The sequence below is a fragment of the Cydia pomonella genome, chromosome 10 (genome assembly GCF_033807575.1).
Source record: "Cydia pomonella isolate Wapato2018A chromosome 10, ilCydPomo1, whole genome shotgun sequence".
NCBI classification, from domain to species: domain Eukaryota; kingdom Metazoa; phylum Arthropoda; class Insecta; order Lepidoptera; family Tortricidae; genus Cydia; species Cydia pomonella.
In genome coordinates this window covers 20,442,695-20,466,517 of record NC_084712.1, presented here as the reverse complement: position 1 = coordinate 20,466,517, position 23,823 = coordinate 20,442,695, and the positions used below count along the sequence as shown (strand labels likewise).

Genomic DNA, 23,823 nt, shown 5'->3' with positions numbered 1-23,823 from the left:
GTCATTTACGTATGTTTAATTTTACGAAAAATTAATTATAATTAGATAATATAATATAAACCTTACATTATACACTAAACAGGTTTATAATATTGAACTTATTTCCAAAACACTTCACAAATACGATCAAGAATGGCTGTTGTATTTCTTTTACCTGTAACACACATTTAATAATAAAATTAGTAGGGGGGTCAATCAACCATTTTTTGTTGTTATTGAGCATTTCCGGAAAAAGTGTATTTTTTTTAAGTAAGTAAGTAAAAGTAAGTAAATATTCTTTATTGCACCAACAATTATACATTTCAACAATTATTCATTTCATTTTTTAAAATACAAATTCATCAATTTTGGGTAGGTAATTTATACCCAAAATGACGAAGACTATCGATTCAATAAGGAAAAAATTGTATCCGAAAAAAGGGGCTAAAGAGCTGAAGCCCCAGGTTTCAAGAAACTATTTTTTAGGGTTCCGTATCCAAAGGGTCAAACGGGACCCTATTCCTGAGACTTCGCTGTCCGTCCGTCCGTCCGTCTGTCACCAGGCTGTATCTCATGAACCGTGATAGCTAGACAGTTGAAATTTTCACAGATGATGTATTTCTGTTGCCGCTATAACAACACATACTAAAAACAGAATAAAATAAATATTTAAGAGGGGCTCCCATACAACAAACATAATTTTTTTGCCGTTTTTATAAATAATGATACGGAACCCTTCGTGCGCGAGTCCGACTCGCACTTGCCCGGTTTTTCTTTCCCAACCTAAACCTATCATCATATTCAGTGGCGGGGCAAGACCATACTTTTATGGGTCCAGAAAATATGAAAAAAATCGTGGAAGTAGAGCTTAAGAAAGACATTAAGAGTTATCGCAAAAAGTTTCCCCTTCATAGTAACAAGACGTACACAGTTAAACGTTATGTTATTACGACATTAAACGGGTTGTTAAAGTTATTTGGCATTATTCATGTAAATAAGGTATAATTTAAGATAAAAAATTACTTATTTTACACATTCTATTTTTATTTAATTTGTCTATAACAGTTTCATTGGCTGTATGAGTAAAGCCGTTGGCTACTGGCAGTTTTAGAACGAAAGAGTAAAAAATAAAAAGTAAGAGGCAATTCCGCTAATTTTATATTCATATTCGTTTATTGCACTCATGTACGATGCTTAATGTCTAGGACTTATTGTTATACTTTACTTTTTCATGCTTTAATGAACCAAACCATTTTAAAATAACTGCAGTTTGCTAAAATATGTGTTTTATTCATCTATATAGCAATCTAAATGTTTTTCGCTATGGGATATTTATCTTTAGACATGCAGTCTTCGATTGCAAGTAAGTCTGTTACTTTAATTAGGTACTGATTATGCAAATTTGTCTATTTGTTTAACTCGGGTGAAAGGTATCGTTTCATCCCTTGATTAACAATCTACTATACTTTAAGCTCCAGTTTAGCTTATTGTGACGAAAGAGTAACTACGGAACCCTACACTGAGCATGGCCCGACATGCTCTTGACGGTTTTATTTTTTAATAAATAAGTAGATTAGCTTGAAATCCATATATTAAATTCTAAATTTAATTTAAATAATAGATAACTTATAAGCTTACAAAATTGTCATACCGTGGATTTGCCTATGTTTGGTTTAGTGATGGGGTGAGTTTGACTTCAAGTTCTTTCCGGAATAACTGTTTGTTCCTTGTAGTAACTGTATACCACCACGAAAAAGTAAATATCGACAACTGAAAAATAAAACTTCGTTTTAAACACAGTTTGCACATTTAGGAGGATTTCAGAAAGCAAGTTTTGCGTACAGGCCAATTCGAACGTACATTGTCATCAGTACCCCTAGTGTAAATTTTATCGACATCATAACGGTCACGTTCGTCAGAACGCGTTTGCGTTAAGTCTCATTTTGTATAGGATTTTGAGTTTCCAAAACGTCCCGCTTGGCGCGCTCTTTCTAAATCCAATACAAAATGAGACTAAACGCAAACGCGTACGTCACGTTTTAAAATCGAATTTATTTACACTAGGGGTACAGAATGATATTTGAACCATAGTATAGTGTGTTATTTATAGTCTGTCAAATCATTTCTGTCTTTAGTAAAAACTGTAAAAAGCAGCAAATTTAATGGCTCCCCTACACGATGGACCATCATAGTGGCCCACTAAGCTGGGCCAGCGTGTAGAGAGGGTAGCGGTGTCAGATGGCTTATGGCGCGGCGGGATGGCCATGGGATGGCCGTAGTGTCGGTTTTTCGTCCGCACATCAGGGCTACTCTACACGATGGCTCAGCGTAGGCCAGTCTAAGGGACGCAGCTATGCGGTGGAATGAGATAGAAATATCACTTGCTCACTCTAACGCATAAATGCGTCCCTTGGACTGGCTTACGCTGGGCCATCGTAAAGAGGAGCCATAAAAAACCGGCCAAGTGCCAGTCTGACTTGCACACGAACGGTTCCATTCAATCAATCAATCAATCAAGGGCTCTGTCTATTTGGCATAATTTCAGTGACCCTAAAGTCATATTCATATGGTATAACCTATTTGGTAGATCTTTTTTCGAAGAATGTAAAATTTGCAGAAAGCTTCAGTTTATATGATATACAATAGCCCGAATGTTTGCGAGTCCGAATCTTAAATAGACTTTTATTATATTCACAAAAAAAAAACTGTTACCAAAAAAGTGAGTTAGGTTAGAACTGCGACCCCTACGAATCCGAACTGTTGCTAGTTCACAAAGTTGGATTATTCATAGGGGCAACATCATAAACAAGTCTGCAAAAAGTCCGAACTACCGGATGTGACGCAAAGTACCCCGTATTTTCAGGGTAAAAGATTACTGGATTAGTATGTATATGTATTAAACAGTAGCACTTACTGACTTCAAGAATGATCAAACCGACAGCTAAACCGAAATTTACAAATCCGTATTTTACAGCAAGAACAATAAAAAATATTATTGTGACGAATAGTTTTATCAGTAGTATCATCGCATATGCTCGTTTAGTCTGCGCTCCATTCTGTGAAATAAACGTAATAAAGTCAGACTAAGGTGATTCTGCAGCGTGTTTGATATAAATCTTCTTCTTCTTTATCGTTTTGGCCCGGCATATTGCCACGGCTCATGCACTGAAAAAAATAGATCGCCGAACTGGTTTTGTAACTTTACTAAATAACTAAACTACGGTTATAAGAAAATAAACTTTGCATAAATTTACAAACTTATTTTGTAGTGTATACCCAGTACCTGAACACTGATAGCCAAACACGGTTTTGTAACATATAACACATAGTTCGCAAGTCCCAATTTTTGTGTAAACAGTAACCAAAATTTTGTTACAGTTATGGAAAACCATTTCTTTCAGTGTGGGAGCCTCGGAGCTTGGGGGGTCCGCTTGACAACTGATCCCAAGATTTGGCGTAGGAAGGCAATAGTGTTGGTGGTTTCGTGTGGATATAAATATAAATAAATAAAAATTTTGGGGAAAAATGTACACAGATCAACCTAGCTCTAAACTAAGCGAAGCTTGTACTATTGGTACTAGGCGACGAAATACATACGTCAAGTATATCACAGCGTAGAAGTGTTATCATAAAAACTTGAATGTAATTCATTCATCATTTTGTGCTATCAAATATACTGCAGAGTTAGCTTAGCCTGACTCTAGTCAAGTATTGAATGAATTAATAAATTCCGTAACAGATTTTTGTCAAGGTTATACGAAGGCTTGAATGTTCGGCCAAAAACACAGCTTCATATTAATGACGAATTCAACATTAGTTCAATTGGCCGAAGTAAGGAACTTGGGTGTGCTCATGGACGGTAACCTTAGATTTCACAACCATGTCGTAGAGACCTCACGAGTATATTTTTATAGACTCAAAATATTATATAATGTACGTAGGTATTTGAGTACTGAAGTCAGAAATTCAGAATATCTCTGTGGAAATTATTGATATTGTCAAAACTCAATTATGCCAATTTGTTATAGGTGGTTGTCTGTTTTCAAAAAGCTAATACAGCGTGTGCAGAATGCATGTGCACGTTTTTGTTTTTACATTCCATCTCGAACCCATAACATGGGTCCTTACCTAAATCAGAGCGGGTTAATGAATATGTAGTCGCGACGTTCAATGCATTTCGTCTGTATGCTTTTTGGTATTATAAGGATAATAATGTCCCAATATCTATACGAAAAAACCGGGCAAGTGCGAGTCAGACTCTCCCACCGAGGGTTCCGTACTTTTTAGTATTTGTTGTTATAGCGGCAACAGAAATACATCATCTGTGAAAATTTTAACTTTCTAGCTATCACGGTTCATTAGATACAGTCTGGTGTCAGACGGACGGACGGACGGACGGACAGCGGAGTCTTAGTAATAGGGTCCCGTTTTACCCTTTGGGTACGGAACCCTAAAAATAACTTTTTCACAAAGGCATATTAGGGGAGCTACTCGTTTGCTTTGTCCACGGCACAGCATCGCCGCATTTTGTGCTTTAAATACTCTGCCACGAAAAGCTAGAACAATATACCGCCTCCTCTTAGGAACTCATTATGAGTGAATTCGTTTAAAGTTAACTTCAAAAACACATTGTAAGTGTACAGGAAAACCGTAGTTTTCTAATTATCTGTGCTCATTCTTTTTGTTTCTTTCTGTGTGGAACTAATTTTATGAGTATGAAAAGTATGACTGTTACTGTACGGGTCAATAGTTTTATTGTATGTCGATAGTTTTAACAATTTAACTCTTGCAAGATGAAGATTTTACATAAAATGATATTTAAATTGTATAGCTTGTAGTTGCGCTCTCTCGAAAGGGTTTCTACTTAAGACCAGCGTCGGGGTCCTCAAAGGTTCCTTGACATGAAGCTGAGTGGAGACCATTTCAGTGACGCTTTATAGTGATACTATGTCAGTGTTATTAGATATTTAGGTAAGTTTAAATTAAGCGTTTTTGAATAAAGTTTCTTCTATTCTAATTATTTAAATTAGCGAAACTATTGGATCTACACATTGTTCTAAACTTTGTTCTCCTATTCCCTAATAATTTTTGTCATAATGATCTTATGATCATTATGACAAAAACCACAAGCTGGACTTATGTCCAGCAGGGCTAAGATGGACGGCTGTCTATCATTTGTCACCCTAACTGTAACGTTTTAACAAATACGTAAGAGTGAAAGTGACGGATGATATGACATGTGACAAAAACACGACCATGATACCGCTGCAGCAGTGACATCATGGTTCCATTTTTATCGCTTGTCACTATGCCTGTCACTTTCGTGCTTACATACTTGTTAGAACGTGACAGGCATGGTGACAAATGATAAAGAACCGACCATATTAGCCCTACTGACGCGCGTTTGCGGTCGTTAAAATGGTTAGGGCAAGTGATTTTAGGAAAAAATTGTTAGGAATGTAAAGGGAGACCCGAAACTATTGATATGTGATGACGCACCCAGGCGCGCACACATTACCACGTCGTGAACAAGGGAGTTGTATGAAGCCACGCGTGCCTTGGGTTTATATATATATAACAATATAACATACCTTATGAACCCCGCAATACAGGAACGCAATGCTAGCTATTATGAATATAGCAGAAAATATCCAGGTAACGACAGTCATAGCCAGAGCTGAAACAAACAAGGCAAAACCCGATTAAGAAGATTCTCAAAGACGACATCAGAAACTCAAGGTTTTATCGCTGACTGTTCTTCTCTTTCAACAGACAGCTAATACTCATCGAGATAATTCTGTCAACCTCAAACATGCATTCTTTTATCACACAGTTCCTATGGCCATCTTCTTTGTCATATTATATTGTCACCCAAGTTATATATTCGATATATATGAGGTTTCAGCTCAATCGAATAATGGGTCTAATTTAGCTTGCACAATTTGACCGGAGCATACATACATACGTCCATCACATACATACGGTAGTCGGTATACGTATACATACATCTGATGTTCTGCCTGTTCGCCGAAGTTTTATTGTCCGAATTTCACTTGCCAACCAACATTTCGCAGATGTTTTACTTTGAGAACCAACATTCGGCAAATTGACATTATTATAACGTTTTACTTAGTAAAATTATTGTTTGAGCGTTTTCGATTGTCGGAACAGATATCCGATGTAGGACTTACTCAGTATCACAGTGTTCCGCATTATCGGAATGTGGAATCCTACATTCGACATCCTTATCGGATGCATCCTACGAGTATAATATCGGTCCGACAGCTAGACATATTTCGACATAGCCCAAATTATCGAAAGTGCCTCTCCGATATCAGATGGTGCCTATGAGAAAAACAGCTGCTAGAGAGCCCGATTGCATCCAGTTCACCGTATTTAGATTATATTATCAATAAAGATTTCTTATATGATAAATAAATACGGTTTTGGAGAGAGAAGCATGACGGTCTTTGGTGTCGGAGGCCAAGATCCACTTCGGGTCACTGCGCCACAGCAGTAAGTAAGTATAAAATAATGTTTAAGAAAAGAAACCGACTTCAACGAGGGAGACCGGTGAAATAAAGATTATTATATTATGTTAAAAAATGTCTTGTAAATCTAATTTACTTAACAAACACATCGAAGAGGACAAATCGCCAATCAAATGTCACTTTTTAAAATGTAAATGCTTGATTTGTTAAAGTAAATACTATATGTATGCCTTTCACATTTGAAAATTTCCCTCGATTCCTCATATATTCTACCATCAGATCTCGAGCTTGACAAAAATTTGTTTCGAAAACCTAATTAGCCTAACAAACATAAGGAAGACGACAAATCGCCAAGCGGTAACTATGCGTCGTTGAAAAAATAAGAAAACTACCAATGGGTGTATCACACCCATTGGTAGTTTTCTTATTTTTTGACACTGTATTCTACAGTTTACGTTTTTATTTTTAAATACTTAATATATGCAATAAAGAAATTATGGTCGGATTTGTAATTGATTTGCATTCTTGAAATTTCCCGGTAAATTACAGCAAGTAGAATTTACATCTTTTAATTATTAATCTATGACTAGCTTTCATTTTCTCAAGCACTCGTTTTTGCCACAATAACTTCTATGTCTGACCATAATATTCGTAATGTTTTTATTAACCATTATAGACTCCGCTTGACGTTTCGCTCTATTTGGCTGTTAATTGCGATAAAAAATGGATGCCCACTGCGTCTGTCTGTTCTTTAAAATTTGTAACTTTGTAAACTTGACATTACCTCAGCGTACCTTTAATAGAATCCAGTGTACCTCTCCCTAAAACGAGATATTTAACAAAAAAGGTCCACCCGCCATTCCGACCTTAGTTTGAGCATAGCTCGTTTTAGGGATAAGTTTACAGAGGGTTTACAGAGGTACACTGAAGGTACAATATAACTACATACTTGTAGTGCGGTATAATCCAAAATTTTATAGGACGTCAGGATGGCGGGTGGACCAATTTTGTAAAATATCTCGTTTTAGGGAGAGGTACACTGATTTCTATTCATAGTTTATAGAGGTACACTAAAGTTACAATACAAGGTAAAATACATCTATTTTGCGTTAAAAAATGCAAGATTTCATAGGTCCACCCGCAAACCTGACGTCAGGTTGGCGGGTGGACCTTGTTTTAAGCCTAGCTCGTTTTAGGGATAGTTAAACTGATTTCTATTAAAAGTTTACAAAGTTACAATATAATTGCATACTTTAAGTGCAGTATAATGCAAGATTTCATAGGTCCACACTCCATCCTGACGTCAGAATGGCAGGTGGACCTTTTTTTGTTAAATATTTCGTTTTAGGGAGAGGTACACTTGATTGTATTAAAGGTACACTGATGCACACCGAAGGTACAATATTTTTATAAATATATCGTTCAATTTTGCTGAGATCCATCCGCCATCCTGACGCTCACCTCTTTGTCGCTCGAATATGCAAGAGTGATAGAGAGGGTACATAACGAAATTTCGATTTACTTGTTTCGCGGCAGACCCTCAGATTGTGATGGATTGTGGTAGTGGTGCCCCCTACGCAGTTTCCCGTATCCCTTATTAAGAGATCCATAACATGCCTACATTTATACATACAGGTTAAATAAAAGCTTCAATTAATAATCATATACTTACAGAGTTCTTTGAGAATTTCCATCACGCCTACATAAATCGATTCTAGTATAGTTAGTAGTGCTATTAAAATGCTGCCTAGACGGAGATTTATAGAAAAAACGCAGTTTTTCACTGTACAACACGCCATGATCGCAAAAATGTAGAAAAACTATGTACAATTCTTTGCAGACACAAATTTTAGTTGCTTGACATTTCTGAGCTTTCACAGACTTTAATCTTTGACGTAGAACGAAGGTAGAGGTACTCTATACCAAAGAATATAATACTCACTAGGCTCTATACTCTATACAAAAACTGGCTTTTTATGCCGGTTACACACGCAGTTTTCCGGAGTCAGACCAACCTAAGTTGGCAGCGAATTTGATAGTCCAGACGGTGAAAGTGTTGTTTTAAACGTCATACTTCTATGACATTATGACGGTTACTTAACACTTGCACCGTCTGGACTGTCAAAATCGCTGCCAACATACCTTGGGTCTGGCTCTATGGCTTTGCTGATCGACGTGGTTCGATATTCTTATTTATGTTCTTATTAAATGCGTAGCATAAACCATCTGTCAATTCTTTGTAGATTTAGAGATAAAAACGGTCATGTGCGAGTTCGCTTTACTCGCGCACCGAGGGTTCCGTAGAAACTTTAAATTATTTCGTGTAACTATAGAGGCAAAAGACTTCTGATCAGAAGTATTAAATTGTCTAACTAATTTGCGCGATGTAATGCACGTATGTTGGTTTTTCGAGGATAATACGCTATCATAGTAACCGACTTACAATTAGAAAATTGGTCTTTTCTATGAAAAAAATTGTCTTTAATGTAATTTCATAGAAATTTCAAGTGTTATAAGACTAATAAGCACACGTAAAATTGGTTAAATTGCAAACTGAATTCGGAAATGTTTCTTGATAATTAAAATAAAGTTATCAAGATAGAGGTTTGATTATATTTTTCTCGCCATAAGGTTCACAAAGACGCAAAGGCTCCTGTGGCTCGGCCATCTAGACCGTATGGGAAGCGATCAGGCGGTGAAAAGAGCGTTTGAGGGAAAATCGATAGCACGCCGCCCGACCTAGGTATCGATGGGCGGATGGGGTGGATGTGGCGGGAGCTCCAGGCTCCAGACTGGCGAGAAACTGCACAGGACCGGGATCAGTGGCGAGTAGTCGTGTTGGAGGCCAAGGTACACATATTGGGTCGCTGCCCCAGAGGAGTAAGTACGTATAAGGTTAGGGCGAGTTAGTTAAAGTTGGCTCTCAAGGTTGAAAGCACGAGCACCAAGGGATGAAGTTTTGACCACATTTATGGCAGAAGTTGAGAACATGGTCAACGGTCGTCCTTTGGTGCACGTGACTTTCGATCCTGCTGACGGTGAGTCTCTTACTCCCAATCATTTCCATTTAGGGTTATCATCGCGACTCCCTCTTGTAGGAGAGTTCGATGATTCTGATCTCAATTTTAGGAAACTATGGCGGAAGGCGCAGAGGCTTTCTGACATGTTCTGGCTGGGGTAGCTAAGTGAAATCTTACCCCATCTCGTGCCTGGGACAAATCGGCTCGAGGAGCGAAAGCCGTCAAAAGTAGGAGACCTCGTTTTGGTTGTGGATCCCAACTCTCCCCGCAGTATCTACTTATACATATGTAACTAACTAGTTAAGTTTTATTTCAAGGAAACTTTGTCATATTCATTTAGATATTAATCCCTAATACTTAAGTTTAAAAATTGCATGACATATCTTATGCAAGTAATGTGCACTACGTTGCTATGTGCCGGTGCAGTCCGCTGTTAGACGCGATCCATTTCACTCGACTCGGTATTCGAAAATACAAATTAAAGTTCATTGTCAAGTTCATAAGTATAAATATTACAATATTTTTTATAAATGTGGTCGGCTGCAAAAACTGCCAAACTAAGGTGAGGCCGACCAAAACATACGTCAACAGGCTTAATTTAGCTATTATAATCCGTTTTTTCTATTAAATTTTTCGATGATTTTTTTCTAGAGCGCGGAAGTCAAGAAATGAGATTACGAATCAATGAAGTTATTCAAGAAAGGCGTCAAGATTTTTTATTAAATTTTTGGCAACAATATTGTGAACCATGGTGTTGGCGGATAATGGAAGGGAGAATGAACCCTTCTAGCTAGGATTAAAGAGAAAAAAAATATAATAAAGGAAACAGAAAATAGAAGATGAGTACTAATTGGAAATCTGATATGACACGACCTGTTTCTTGAGAACATCATAGAAGGGGAAATAGAGGGAAAGCGAAGAAGAGGAAGACCGAGAAAAAATATTACAACCAAATGAAAGAAAAGGTTCAGGCCGTGTCATACCAGAAGGTTAAGGAGTTGGCAGAGGACCGGACGAGTTGGAGATTGGTCCACCGACAAGAGCACTTAAATATAAAGAAGAATATATTGTGATCTTAAAAAGCGCTACTATTTTTATTTACCTTTAACGGCCCACCATGTAAGAAAATGGTAGTCAATATTGAATCAATGGTACTAGAAAATAGAATAGACTGGGTTCGGTTTTAAAATCGAACGAAACGTCACAAAAGCAACTTTGTTCTTGGTTCTGATTTGAATTTCACTGAAGTTAATTAGTACCCAGTATCTAGCCAGGTAACCAACTCAGACGTGACTGATCCAAATCTTCAGCTGGTCCAGAATACGAGTGAAGGTAACAGCGTTGGAAGCATCGTTTCCTCGCTGCGCTCGCAGAGTGGAGAATCTTTCCAAGGATCCTGAAGAGTAAGTAAGTAATTATTTATTGCACCAACAATTATACATTTTACATATGTACAGTCTATGACGAATATCGTCTAATATTATCACCACTTAGTACCAAAATTACGGTTTTACTAATAATCTTAACTTCTGAATGCAAAAAAACATTGAGGTCGTAGACCTTATTTAGATATCTATATGATTCAAACGTACAGTCAGCAAAGTTATTAGCTTGGAACCCCTTTTTTAGGGTTCCGTAGTCAACTAGGAACCCTTATAGTTTCGCCATGTCCATCTGTCTGTCTGTCTGTCCGATGCTTTGCTCCGTGGTCGTTAGTGCTAGAAAGCTGAAATTTGGCATGGATATATAAATCAATGAAGCCGACAAAGTCGTACAATAAAATCAAAAAAATTTTTTTACACACGTAAAGTGGGGATGAAATTTTTTATTTTGCTTCAATCCTACAGTGTGGGATATCGTTGGGAAGGTCTTTTAAAACTAATAGGGGTCTTCAACAAACATTTCTTGATAAAGTGAATATATTCGTAGATATATTCTCCGAAAGAAAAAAAAAAGTGTCCCCCCCTCTAACTTTTGAACCATAGCTCCAAAAATTATGAAATAATCTTGGAAGTAGACCTTAAGAAAGACATTAAATGAAAACTATAGCGGATATGATCAGTTTAGCTGTTTTTGAGTTATCGCAAAAAGTTTCCCCTTCATAGTAAAAAGACGTACACCCACAGTAGTTCATCCCTCGGTTAACAATCTACCATACTTTAAGCTCCAGTTTAGATTATTGTGACGGAAGAGTAACCACGGAACCCTACTCTGAGCATGGCCCGACATGCTCTTGACCGGTTTATTTTCTCTTATTTTCACCCATTATACATATGTATAAAAATAAAAAAAAATATTAAAAATATTTGTAGTATATGTATTTTATTTTATTTTTGCACCACCCGTTACCTTGATTATGTTCGCCATTTCTCTATCTGAAGGTTGTCTGGAAGAGATCGCTGTTTAGCGATAAGTCCGCCTGTTGTTACCTACATATTTATACCTTTACATACTTTGTACCATTTTTTTTGTAGTGTGCAATAAAGCATTTTATTATTATTCTCTTTATTCATTCAATATCTTAGGTTAGGATTTTTTATAATATGGATATAAAAGTAAAATATAAAAACACTTACAAAACAATACAAAAGATATAAACACATTATAAAAAACCTAACCTAGGGTGCCGCCAGCAGCGGGGCAGGGCCCAAGCTGCCGGTGGTCAGGGCCGCAGAGAGAGGAACCGACGTACTATACGCGCCGTGTCCAAAATTACTGCCTTCTGCATCTGACCCTTGATCCAGCCACCTAGCGAGAGTCTCTCTAGGTGTTGGTCGAGACTCTTCGCTATGAGACCGTTCGCTGACACGACTATCGGGACAATGATCGTCGAATCAACATCCCACATGGCTGTTATCTCGTGAGCCAAGTCTAGGTACTTACTGGACTTGTCCTTCTCGGCTTTCACGAGATTCTCATCATGGGGGATGGTGATGTCGACGAGCACGGCCCGGCGTTGCGATCGATCTATTATCACGATGTCAGGCTTATTGGCTACAATAGTCCTGTCAGTAATAATAGATCGATCCCAATAGAGCGTGGCACGACCATTTTCGAGAACTGGCGCAGGTGAGTACTTGTAGTACGGTACTTCGCGGTCCACAAGGCCGCATAGAAGAGCAAGTTGCTGGTGAATAATCCTGGCTACGAGATTATGTCTGTGCAAGTACTCGCCGTTAGCAAGATGAGAACAACCAGAAATGATATGCCTGAGTGACTCTCCGGGACGGCGGCATGCCCGACAAATGTCGACCGTACCGTCCTTCAGGATATATTTCCGATAGTTGTTCGTCATCATCACTTCGTCCGCAATTGCACAGGTAAAACCTTCGGTTTCTCCGAAGAGGTCCCCGAATCGTAACCAGTTCACCGACGCGAGCAGGTCCACGTCGGGTCCCGTGAGGGCCTTGTAGAACCGCCCGTGTAGCACCTTACTCTCCCATGCCGCCTTGCGATCCGCAGTACTTAGTACCACAGGTTTGCGCCAGTTCTCGTTTGCCAAGGAGAGCGGCGTGAGGTTCCTGTCTACTGCCACCACATCACGATGCATCCCACACTCGTTGTTAAGGAAATAATTCCTGAGATTGCACACCTCGCGGTTGTGGAGATTTTTGGCGTTTAGGAAGCCGCGACCTCCACATTTCCGTGGGATGTACAATCTCATAACTGACGAGCGTGGGTGTAGCATACGGTGTGTGGTTAGCAGTAGTCGGACCCTCCGATCCAGGGCGTCCAGCTCGGTCTGAGTCCATCTTAGTATGCCAAAGGAGTATGTGAGTAGGGGCATTACCCAGGCGTTGAAGGCGCGCACTTTGTTGCCTCCTGACAAAAGACTGTTAAGGACTTTTGTGAGCCGACTGAAAAAGCGCTCCTTCACCGACTGTCTAATATCCTCGTCCTCAATACCCAACGACTGTGTCATACCAAGGTATTTGTAGGTTTCTGATTCAGAGATAGATTTGAAAGACATTGTCTCAGAAAGTTGTAAATTTGTTGAATTTACAACCTTCCCCCGCTGTACATGCATAACCGCACATTTATCGACACCAAACTCCATGTTGATGGCACTACTGAAGACTTCGGTGGTTTTCAGTAGCTCCAACAAGTCTTGGCTATTTGGTGCAAATAATTTGAGGTCATCCATGTACAGAAGGTGAGAAATGACTTCACCCTCTTTCCGAAGCCGGCAACCTAGTCCCGAATCCTCCAGCAGAGTGCTGAGGGGATTCAGAGCTAGGCAGAACCACAGGGGACTCAGACTATCACCCTGGAATATTCCTCGCTCAATCCTTATAAAATCCTGCGGGCCAGGGCGGTCATCCCCGCCTCCTGGTTGACGAAGGACTGTGGTCCACTGCCTCATACACGCGCTTAGGAAGGCTCTTAAAGCTGTATCAACTTTATACAGCTCTAAGACCCTCCCCAGCCATGAGTGAGGCACCGAATCATAGGCCTTCTTGTAGTCAATCCAAGCGGCAGAGAGGGCCCCCTTATTCCGCCGGATTTGTTGGCAAATGGTCATGTCTATGAGGAGGAGCTCTTTAGTACCACGGGACCCAACCCTACACCCATTTTGAGCGGAGGCCAAAATGTTGTTAGCGACAATGTGCGCGTTTATTTTTGATCTCAAGATGGATGTAAGGAGCTTGTAGAGTGTAGGCAAGCACGTGATGGGTCTGTAGTTCTTAGCTTCCGTGGTACTACCGGACTTATAGAGCAGGAAGGTGACACCAGTTTATTTATATTTCTTTACTTGTCTCTCCGACTGGAGGAAGTTTTATTCCCATATTCGCGGGCTTTTGACCAAACGAATACAGAAAGTGTGAAATAAAATCCTACTGTTCTAGAGTTAGGAACTTACGAACCATCCTGCATGTGTTCATAACAGCAGCTTTTTGCAGGAGGATATATGTGAGTGGATGAACATCGAGAGATTTTAGGCTGGTATGCAGAGAACGAGGGATAACACCAGTGGATGAAATTATAATCGGAATAGTTTTTACGGTATTCACTCGCCATTGAGTTTTAATCTCTATGGATAGGTCTGTATATTTACTGATCTTTTCGGTGTGTGTAGTGGTGAGATTGTGGGTGTTTGGAATAGCAACGTCGATCAGATAAACAGTCTTTGCAGTTTTGTCATGAAGTGTAATATCAGGTCTATTGTAGTGGATAGTTCTGTCTGTAATTATGGTTCTGTCCCAGTAAAGTTTGTAATCGGGTGATTCTAGTACAATCTGAGAAGTGTATTTATAGTAAGCGGTCCTGTTGTTGATGAAGTTGTATTTGAAGGCAAGATATTGGTGTATGATAGCTGCAACTTGGTCGTGACGATGCTTTATTATTATTTATCCTTTATTTATCTTTTTCTCTCAGATTAGGCTTTTTACAATATGTATATAAAAGTAAAATATAAAAACACTTACAAAACAATACAAAAGATATAAACACATTATAAAAAACCTAACCTAGGGTGCCGCCAGCAGCGGGGCAGGGCCCAAGCTGCCGGTGGTCAGGGCCGCAGGGAGAGGAACCGCCGGACTATCCGCGCCGTGTCCAAGATCACCGCCTTCTGCATCTGACCCTTGATCCAACCACCTAGCGAGAGTCTCTCAAGGTGTTGGTCGAGACTCTTCGCTATGAGACCGTTCGCTGAAACGACTATCGGGACAATGATCGTCGAATCAACATCCCACATGGCGGTTATCTCGTGAGCCAAGTCTAGGTACTTACTGGATTTGTCCTTCTCGGCTTTCACGAGATTCTCGTCATGGGGGATGGTGATGTCGACGAGCACGGCCCGGCGTTGCGATCGATCTATTATCACGATGTCAGGCTTATTGGCTACAATAGTCCTGTCAGTGATAATAGATCGATCCCAATAGAGCGTGGCACGACCATTTTCGAGAACTGGCGCAGGTGAGTACTTGTAGTACGGTACTTCGCGGTCCACAAGGCCGTATAGAAGAGCAAGTTGCTGGTGAATAATTCTGGCTACGAGATTATGTCTGTGCAAGTACTCGCCGTTAGCAAGATCAGAACAACCGGAAATGATATGCCTGAGTGACTCTCCGGGACGGCGGCATGCCCGACAAATGTCGACCGTACCGTCCTTCAGGATATATTTCCGATAGTTGTTCGTCATCATCACTTCGTCCGCAATTGCACAGGCAAAACCTTCGGTTTCTCCGAAGAGGTCCCCGAATCGTAACCAGTTCACCGACGCGAGCAGGTCCACGTCGGGTCCCGTGAGGGCCTTGTAGAACCGCCCGTGTAGCACCTTACTCTCCCATGCCGCCTTGCGATCCGCAGTACTTAGTACCACAGGTTTGCGCCAGTTCTCGTTTGCCAAGGAGAGCGGCGTGAGGTTCCTGTCTACTGCCACCACATCACGATGCATCCCACACTCGTTGTTAAGGAAATAATTCCTGAGATTGCACACCTCGCGGTTGTGGAGATCTTTGGCGTTTAGGAAGCCTCGACCTCCACACTTCCGTGGGATGTACAATCTCATAACTGACGAGCGTGGGTGCAGCATACGGTGTGTGGTGAGCAGTAGTCGGACCCTCCGGTCCAGGGCGTTCAGTTCGGTCTGAGTCCACCTTAGAATGCCAAAGGAGTATGTGAGTAAGGGCATTACCCAGGCGTTGAAGGAGCGCACTTTGTTGCCTCCTGACAAAAGACTGTTAAGGACTTTTGTGAGCCGACTAAAAAAGCGCTCCTTCACCGACTGTCTAATACCCTCGTCCTCAATACCCAACGACTGTGACATACCAAGGTATTTGTAGGTTTCTGATTCAGAGATAGATCTGAAAGACATTGCCTCAGATAGTTGTAAATTTGTTGAATTTACAACCTTCCCCCGCTGTACATGTATAACCGCACATTTATCGACACCAAACTCCATGTTGATGGCACTACTGAAAACTTCGGTGGTTTTCAGTAGCTCCAACAAGTCTTGGCTATTTGGTGCAAATAATTTGAGGTCATCCATGTACAGAAGGTGAGAAATGACTTCACCCTCTCTCCGAAGCCGGCAACCTAGTCCCGAATCCTTCAGCAGGGTGCTGAGGGGATTCAGAGCTAGGCAGAACCACAGGGGACTCAGACTATCACCCTGAAATATTCCTCGCTCAATCCTTATAAAATCCTGCGGGCCAGGGCGGTCATCCCCACCTCCTGGTTGACGAAGGACTGTGGTCCACTGCCTCATACACGCGCTTAGGAAGGCTCTTAAAGCTGTATCAACTTTATACAGCTCTAAGACCCTCCCCAGCCATGAGTGAGGCACCGAATCATAGGCCTTCTTGTAGTCAATCCAAGCGGCAGAGAGGGCCCCCTTATTCCGCCGGATTTGTTGGCAAATGGTCATGTCTATAAGGAGGAGCTCTTTAGTACCACGGGACCCAACCCTACATCCATTTTGAGCGGAGGCCAAAATGTTGTTTGCGACAATGTGCGCGTTTATTTTTGATCTCAAAATGGATGTAAGGAGCTTGTAGAGAGTAGGCAAGCACGTGATGGGTCTGTAGTTCTTTGCTTCCGTGGTACTACCGGACTTATAGAGCAGGAAGGTGACACCAGTTGTTAAGGAAGGTGGGAGAGAACCAAGCTCGAGGGCTTGTTGAAATTGTGCTGCCAAGCGCGAGTGCGAGCATCGGAACCATTTTAGCCAGAAGTTGTGCAATCCATCCGGCCCAGGGCTTTTCCAGTTCTGGGCCGTGCGGATGGCACAACTTACGTCATCGGGGCTGATGGTAATTGCCCCCATAGGTTCGATGGACTCGCACTCACGCTCGACAACACTCATCCAACCCCCCTCGGTGTGTTCGACAGACACTGACCAGATGCTACGCCAGAAATCAGTCATGGCAGTAGCATCCGGCGACCGCGTGTCGGACGCACGAAGGTTGGTTTCCTCCCACCTTCGGTATACCTTCCTTTGATCACTCTGAAAAAGACGATTCTGCTGGAATCGATCCACACGCTTTCTGTAGCGGCGAATACGGTTTGCCCATGCATACACTTTCTGCTTAAGAAAGTCGATGCGCTCCGTGAGATTGGCAATATAGTCGCGGGGCTCAATACCCGTCCCCGCGAACGCCTGATTCACAAAGCGCATTACTCGGGGGCGGTGGTTGCCCCCCCTGAAGCAGATCAGCTTTGCAATGAGAGTCCTAAACGAGTTGATACGTCGCTCGATCCGTATTTGCCATGCGGGGGCACCTCCGGCGGTCCTAGGTGCACGTTCAGCGTCCGGAAACTTGACTCGTGCAACACGGCACGCCGCGATGGCTCCGCAATACATGATCGCGTGCGTATCATCTAAATCTTTACTAGTCCGCAGATATGGCTCTAGTAAAGCGTTTAGGGCTCCCATTAGCGCTAGATTGCGTTTATTCATAGGCAAACGTGGTAATCGTGGCCTAGTGTTGGATGTGGACCGATACTGCGTAATCACCTCTTCCAGAGTCCTCCTCAGTTGCTCATTGGCAGATGTACTCACGCTCTGACTCGCAAAGTCCCCCTCGTCGGTACTGAAATCAACCCGCGGCGCCCCCGATGCCAGGTCGGGTGCGGGCATCGGATCCGGCGAAGTGGCGGGCAGATCTCGCACCGAGGAGGAGTCCGCGCGAGCAGAGAGAGCCTCCTGGCGAAGCCGATCAAGTGTCGCGTCATCCAACCGCTTTAGCCGCTGAATGACGCGCACCTGATCCGATAATCGTTGTTCCGATACGATGATGGTAGGTTCAAGAGCCTGAAACAGAGGAAGTATTCTTGAGCGATACGCGGATAGCTGTGTTCCCCCCTCTGTAGCCCCATAGTAGGCGCGCATGACGTTCTCATTCATGGATTGAGACCATCGCATGCGACGCACTACACCACCGGCAGCGGGAGCCGTGGGCGGGGCAGGATGTCCCGCAGGCCCCAAGCGTGCCGGCAGCGGTGGCCGCCCTCGTCGCGCAGGTGGTCGTGGCGGCGGCGGCGGCGGCCCGCACTCGTCGCTCGACTCGCTGGTGTCGGGCGCGGTGGCGAATTCATCGCCCGACGACGGTTGCGAGGAGACGGACGAGGCGGGCGAGGGTGGTGGACGTGCGTTTTGTAGAGACGCTAATTGGCCGCGTGTTTTACTTCTCGTAATCATTTCCGTTAGGTATGCATCTTGTAATACATGTCGAACATTTATGGTATCTTATTATACCCGATATATGATTCTTGATTGTAGACATGTCAAGGGTACTTTTTTCCATAAAATAAAGTTAAAAATCAACATGTAAATACAAAATATAGAAAATAATTTAAGAGAAAATAGAAAAACACGTTTGACTTTGACGGCGTCATTTTTTTTATTATTATTATTATTATACATTATTTTTTGGCCAGGCCAGTACTAATACTCCTGGTCCTAAGACCATGAAACGTTTGGTTAAGATTAATGGCGTTCTTTATACGAGGGCTGCTACTTATGTATTTGGAATGGGCCCTTACTGGAACTACATTAAATATACAATATATAAAAATGGAACTCTTTGGAAGCAGAATACAGTTTGTTTTATGTGTATGTATATCAATTGGTTTTACATAGGAACATAATTTTAAAAATTGCTTGTTTCTTTTTTAAAGGATTTACTTGTGAAAATTTTAAACATTTCATTTAATTTAATTATAAATTGAACAAACAAACAACAAACAAAGTGAGAAATGAATAAAACTCTACGATTGTTGTCAAAAACCACTTTTAAGAGGATATTCGTCGAGGATACTCCTCGTCCATTACTGGTACCTTTTAAATTCCGATTTCAGTCACACGATTCCATTGCGTTTCTCGACGCATTTAATTAGGCAAATTATTATTTTTGTGCAGAACATAGGACATCTCACTGTTTCTGAATCGTGTCTCACAACGGAATAAGATCCCCAGCACTTTCCCTGTAGTAACTGTACACCACCCAAAAACAGTACATGTTATAAACTGAAAAGGAACATCTCAGATTAAAAGTGTATCAAACATGTGAGCATAAAACAGTCTATTAGAGTCGGACGAAGCTAACTTTGCACCAAATGTAATGACAAAAACATCGCCGAGCAGTTTATCATATATATAAAAAAAAGTTTGGTATTTGTTGCGTCAAAGTTGGCGCAGAATGAGCTTTGTCCTATTAATTTATAATCAAAGCAATCTAGAACGGGTTAACGAAAACATGCAAAAATATTCTTACACGTCATAAATATTGCGTTTATTAGATTGAAAATAAACTTGCTTCCTAAAATTATTGCGAAAATAAAAAGTATTAAATCCACGAATATTTTTATTACCAATATATTTGCATACATTATCATTGCCCATAACCTATCCTGCAAAAGAAATACAAACATTATATTTTCTTGTCGAAATTATACAAGTAATACAGTTTCTATCAGATATATCGGAGCGGCCATAGGCTCAGAAATACAAGCTGCGGAAAGTTGCCAAAAAGTGGGGAAAGTTCTGTGAAATTTCAGTAAATAACACAGGAAACATGGGAAATTTTCATTATGGAAATGGAAAATTTGGATTACCAAAAAAAATGAGAAGATTCCGAATATTTTTCATGTGTTTTTACCTTTTACTTATAATTATTATAGTTACTCTGAATTTTTTGGCGTTAGAGCCTTCAGCGATGTCACTAGCTATTTTATAATAAACTTACATTGCTTTGGTATACATTAATGATACACAATTTGAAAATAAATGAAATTATACGTGATATTGTGGTTGTTTTTCTATAATGCCAACTTTAAATTTTTATTGTGGTTTTTGTTGGAGTCTGCCCTTGTAATTATAGTCTAACTTTCGTGTGATTTTTCATATCCTTTCCCGTGATTAAGTTCCATAGAAAAATTACAATATTGCAATAGCTCGCTGCAAGTCATCAACGGCAAGATTACTGGTTACCGCGAACACCGAAGTTCGCAAATTGCGGGCATCTTTCACTGTCACTCTAATTACGCTTTCGATGGAGTAAAAGAGACAGGGTCGGCTCGGTAGTGAATTGCTTGGCCGCTCCGATATTTGTTGTATAATAGTATAAACGGAATAAAATACAAAATTACCACATAAATCCCAAACACCAGAAACAAAATGCTGGTTATTGCTGTTATTATACAATCTATGTATATGAAAGTAGCTAAAATTAAAGCTGAAACCAATTAATTTTAATGTACTGAGTTGTAGTAAAGAGTAGCCCCTATTATATTTCAATTTATGAAAAATCACATTTTGCCTTAAGAGGGAAGATACCTTTTCGAATCTAACGAAATAACGGTATTTTTATTACTATGAAATTCCATTTCAGGAGAAAACTTTTTCCACTAACTAATCACTTCAGCATAATATATTCCAGGTTTATAGATTTCTCTTTTTTGAAAAAAAAGTGTATGTTTTTAATTTTTTTTGCAATATTTGAAAAAAAGGGATACCTATAAACCTAGTTTTTCATTGTGTCAATAAAATACTAAAAATCATGGAAGTTGGAAAATATTTAGAAGTGGAAAAACGTTTTCTCTTTTTGTATAAACGATCACGTTGTATACTTTCCTCTTAAAAAAGGTGTTTTTCAACTCTTTTCCAGGCAGCATCAATCTAGATGATTTACTCAAAAAATCTCAATATATTCTAAATACTTTAGGTTTGACCCTACATTTGAGACGACTCACATTTTCTTTCCAATCTAATTTGATAAAAAAATAGAAAAATCGTACTCGAAAAAAAATAATTACAAAAATTACGCCAGAACTATGCTTGAAAAAGAGTTAAAATAATTAATTGATCATTGGGTACTTGTCCATAACAGTGTGATAATTTCATACCAAAACCCTCGTAGCTGGGATATCCGCAGACTAAAAGGGACGTTATTAACATAAGTATTCCTATTATTAAGCATCCCGTGCGCAAAGAGGCGGTCATACAACATGCCTGCAATAATGGCATCACTGAAACAAAACTGATTAGTTACGCGTTGAAGTAAGAAAATATGCAGTGTTTACCCCATCCCACACTAGCATCTTTTGAGCGTCGGTGTCTAGTCAGCGTTATGGAAAATGGCGTCGCTGCGCAGTTGCGCTAACATTGCGTCGAGCAGCAGCCATAGAGTTGACTAGACGCCGACGCTCGGGAGACGCTAGTGTGGGGTACTCCTCGGCCACGAAATGCACGCCCCGAGCATGCACTCTGAGTGACCATAATTGAATAAAAAAAATATTATTCTAATCCACGATATGATAACGTGCTATCAGTGCCAACTCGTTATACTTGCGTATTTTTACATGCAATTAATGTTCCCACCCTTCCGCCTCGAAAATAAACACGCAAAAAAATATAACAAATTGATGATAATCAAAAGTACAAAACTGGACACGTGTTTCTCTCGACGACGCATTATCAGGCTGGCGTCCGGCAAATACGCAAAATACGCAAGTAAGTTTAACAGGTTGGCACTCATTGACTAGCACGTTATTGGCCACACATTTGTTTTGGTCAGTGTATTTATGTATGTTAGTCATCGTTAGTGCTGAGCGTGCACGATAGGATGTTAAATATTGCGAATCAAGTTAGTGGTGAATAAGTAAAATTTCATGAGAATATTATAAAGGTTTTTTTTTCATACTACGTCGTTGATAAACAAGCATGCGGCGCGCCTGATGGTAAGCAGCCTCCGTAGCCTATGGACACCTGCAACTCCATAAGTGTTACATGCGCGTTGCCGACCCTAACACTCCGCACCCTCGTTGAGCTCTGGCGACCTTACTCACCGGCAGGAACTCACTTTGAGTAGGGTCTATCTAGTGTTACTTAGCTGCAGTTTTCTGTAAGGTCTGTGTTTCCCACGTTGAGCTTTGCTCTAGACCTGGAATGACATCCGCTGTGCTGTGCCCTACCACACAAAGCGAGATGACATACACAGTGCCCATACCTCTCTTTTGGACGTAGTTTAAGGACATACCTTTGGACGTACAGTTAGAAAGTTGGAAAGGACTGGGTGATTCAGAAAAGAAAACATTACTTAGTCGTGCGTGATAATTAACATAGGTACCTTTTTAAACTACCTCCTGTTTCTTTCAATATACATGATTTAGTAAATTTCGTTCCTTATAAAATGTAAAAAAATATGCGTGTAAATAATATAATCATAAACAGTCAAAATGTCAAATTTACGCAAAGCTCAGTTTGTTATGAATGACATTTTTGTGGTTCCATAGACTTGATGAAACACAGACGAAATATTAGTAACACGTTTTTTTTTAATTTAGTATATTTAACTTTTTTTAAGAGCCCTCATAGAATAGGGTTGTTTCCAATTTTTTGAAAAGTTTATAATACGTTCTATATTAACCAAACGTTGCCCTAAACTTAACTTTGACCCTAAAAACGGCTTTAAATATGTTAAATTAACAAAATATATTTTGACCCATGCTTTCGCGCCCAAAACGCTCTTTGAAAATTGTATGACGTCACAGTTTACGGTTTGACACAACAATGTACATACCAAAGAGTAAAGTAATTATATAGGTGCTATTCTCAGTGCAGAATTTGATACTCAAGCCGTAGCCATTTAGGTGGTGGGAAAGCTGTGTATGCGTGCGTGTGGGTTTTTAACCAGCTAATAAAATATGTGTTCTGTAATAATGAGTTTTTATATATCATAAAGTATTTATTGTCCATTAGCATTTCTATGATGTTAATTTTTAGTTCAGATATCGAAGCTTCAATTAATTTCCCACCACCAAAATGGCTACGGTTTGAGTATTAAATTTTGTGCCAGAACAGACCTATATACTTACTTTACTCTTTGGAACAGACAACGGGGGGGCTACCGCAAAAACCGAAAATCGTATATTGTGGGGATCTTTTTCTTAGAATGACAGAGAAAAATGCCCGCAGTGACGAACTTCGATTTTCGCGGTTATAGCCCAGTGTCAAACCGTTGTGACGTCATCAGAATCTTCAATGTCGTTTCGACTTCGGTCACGTGATGTGTGTTAAAAGATGTTTTAAATTCAATATTTACAAATATAGGCTCATTAGAGGTCCACTAAAGGTAGTTTAACATGTTCTTATAATCCATAAGAATTTATTGGGATACTATTCTGCCCTAAGATTTGTAGATGGAAACAACCCTATTGTACATTATCATATCGGCCTTATCATGTCTGCTTTTTGTGGCCTCAGAAATAAACATCCAAGTAAACATTTATAAAATATTTTTTATAAACATTCAATTTGATCTGCGATATTTGTTTTTGCTTATATTTACTAATGACTGGGTTATGTGGTTGAGATCTTAAAACCTTCG

General features: G+C 40.2%; 1 long non-coding RNA gene across 2 annotated transcripts; it reads right to left on the bottom strand.

Annotated features, from left to right (window-relative positions):
• Positions 1-22,696, bottom strand: LOC133522354 (uncharacterized). 2 transcript variants are annotated; one of them, XR_009800045.1, is made up of 10 exons: positions 22,564-22,696; positions 21,341-21,463; positions 20,585-20,670; positions 19,711-19,846; positions 19,275-19,463; positions 10,593-10,886; positions 5,571-5,656; positions 2,894-3,035; positions 1,631-1,749; positions 1-154 (listed from the first exon to the last, which is right to left on the bottom strand). It is a non-coding gene; the product is annotated as an uncharacterized LOC133522354 (long non-coding RNA). The 2 variants fall into 2 exon arrangements; XR_009800044.1 differs by lacking the exon at positions 22,564-22,696 and having other exon boundaries at positions 21,341-21,749.
• Positions 22,697-23,823: the final 1,127 nt, after the last annotated feature.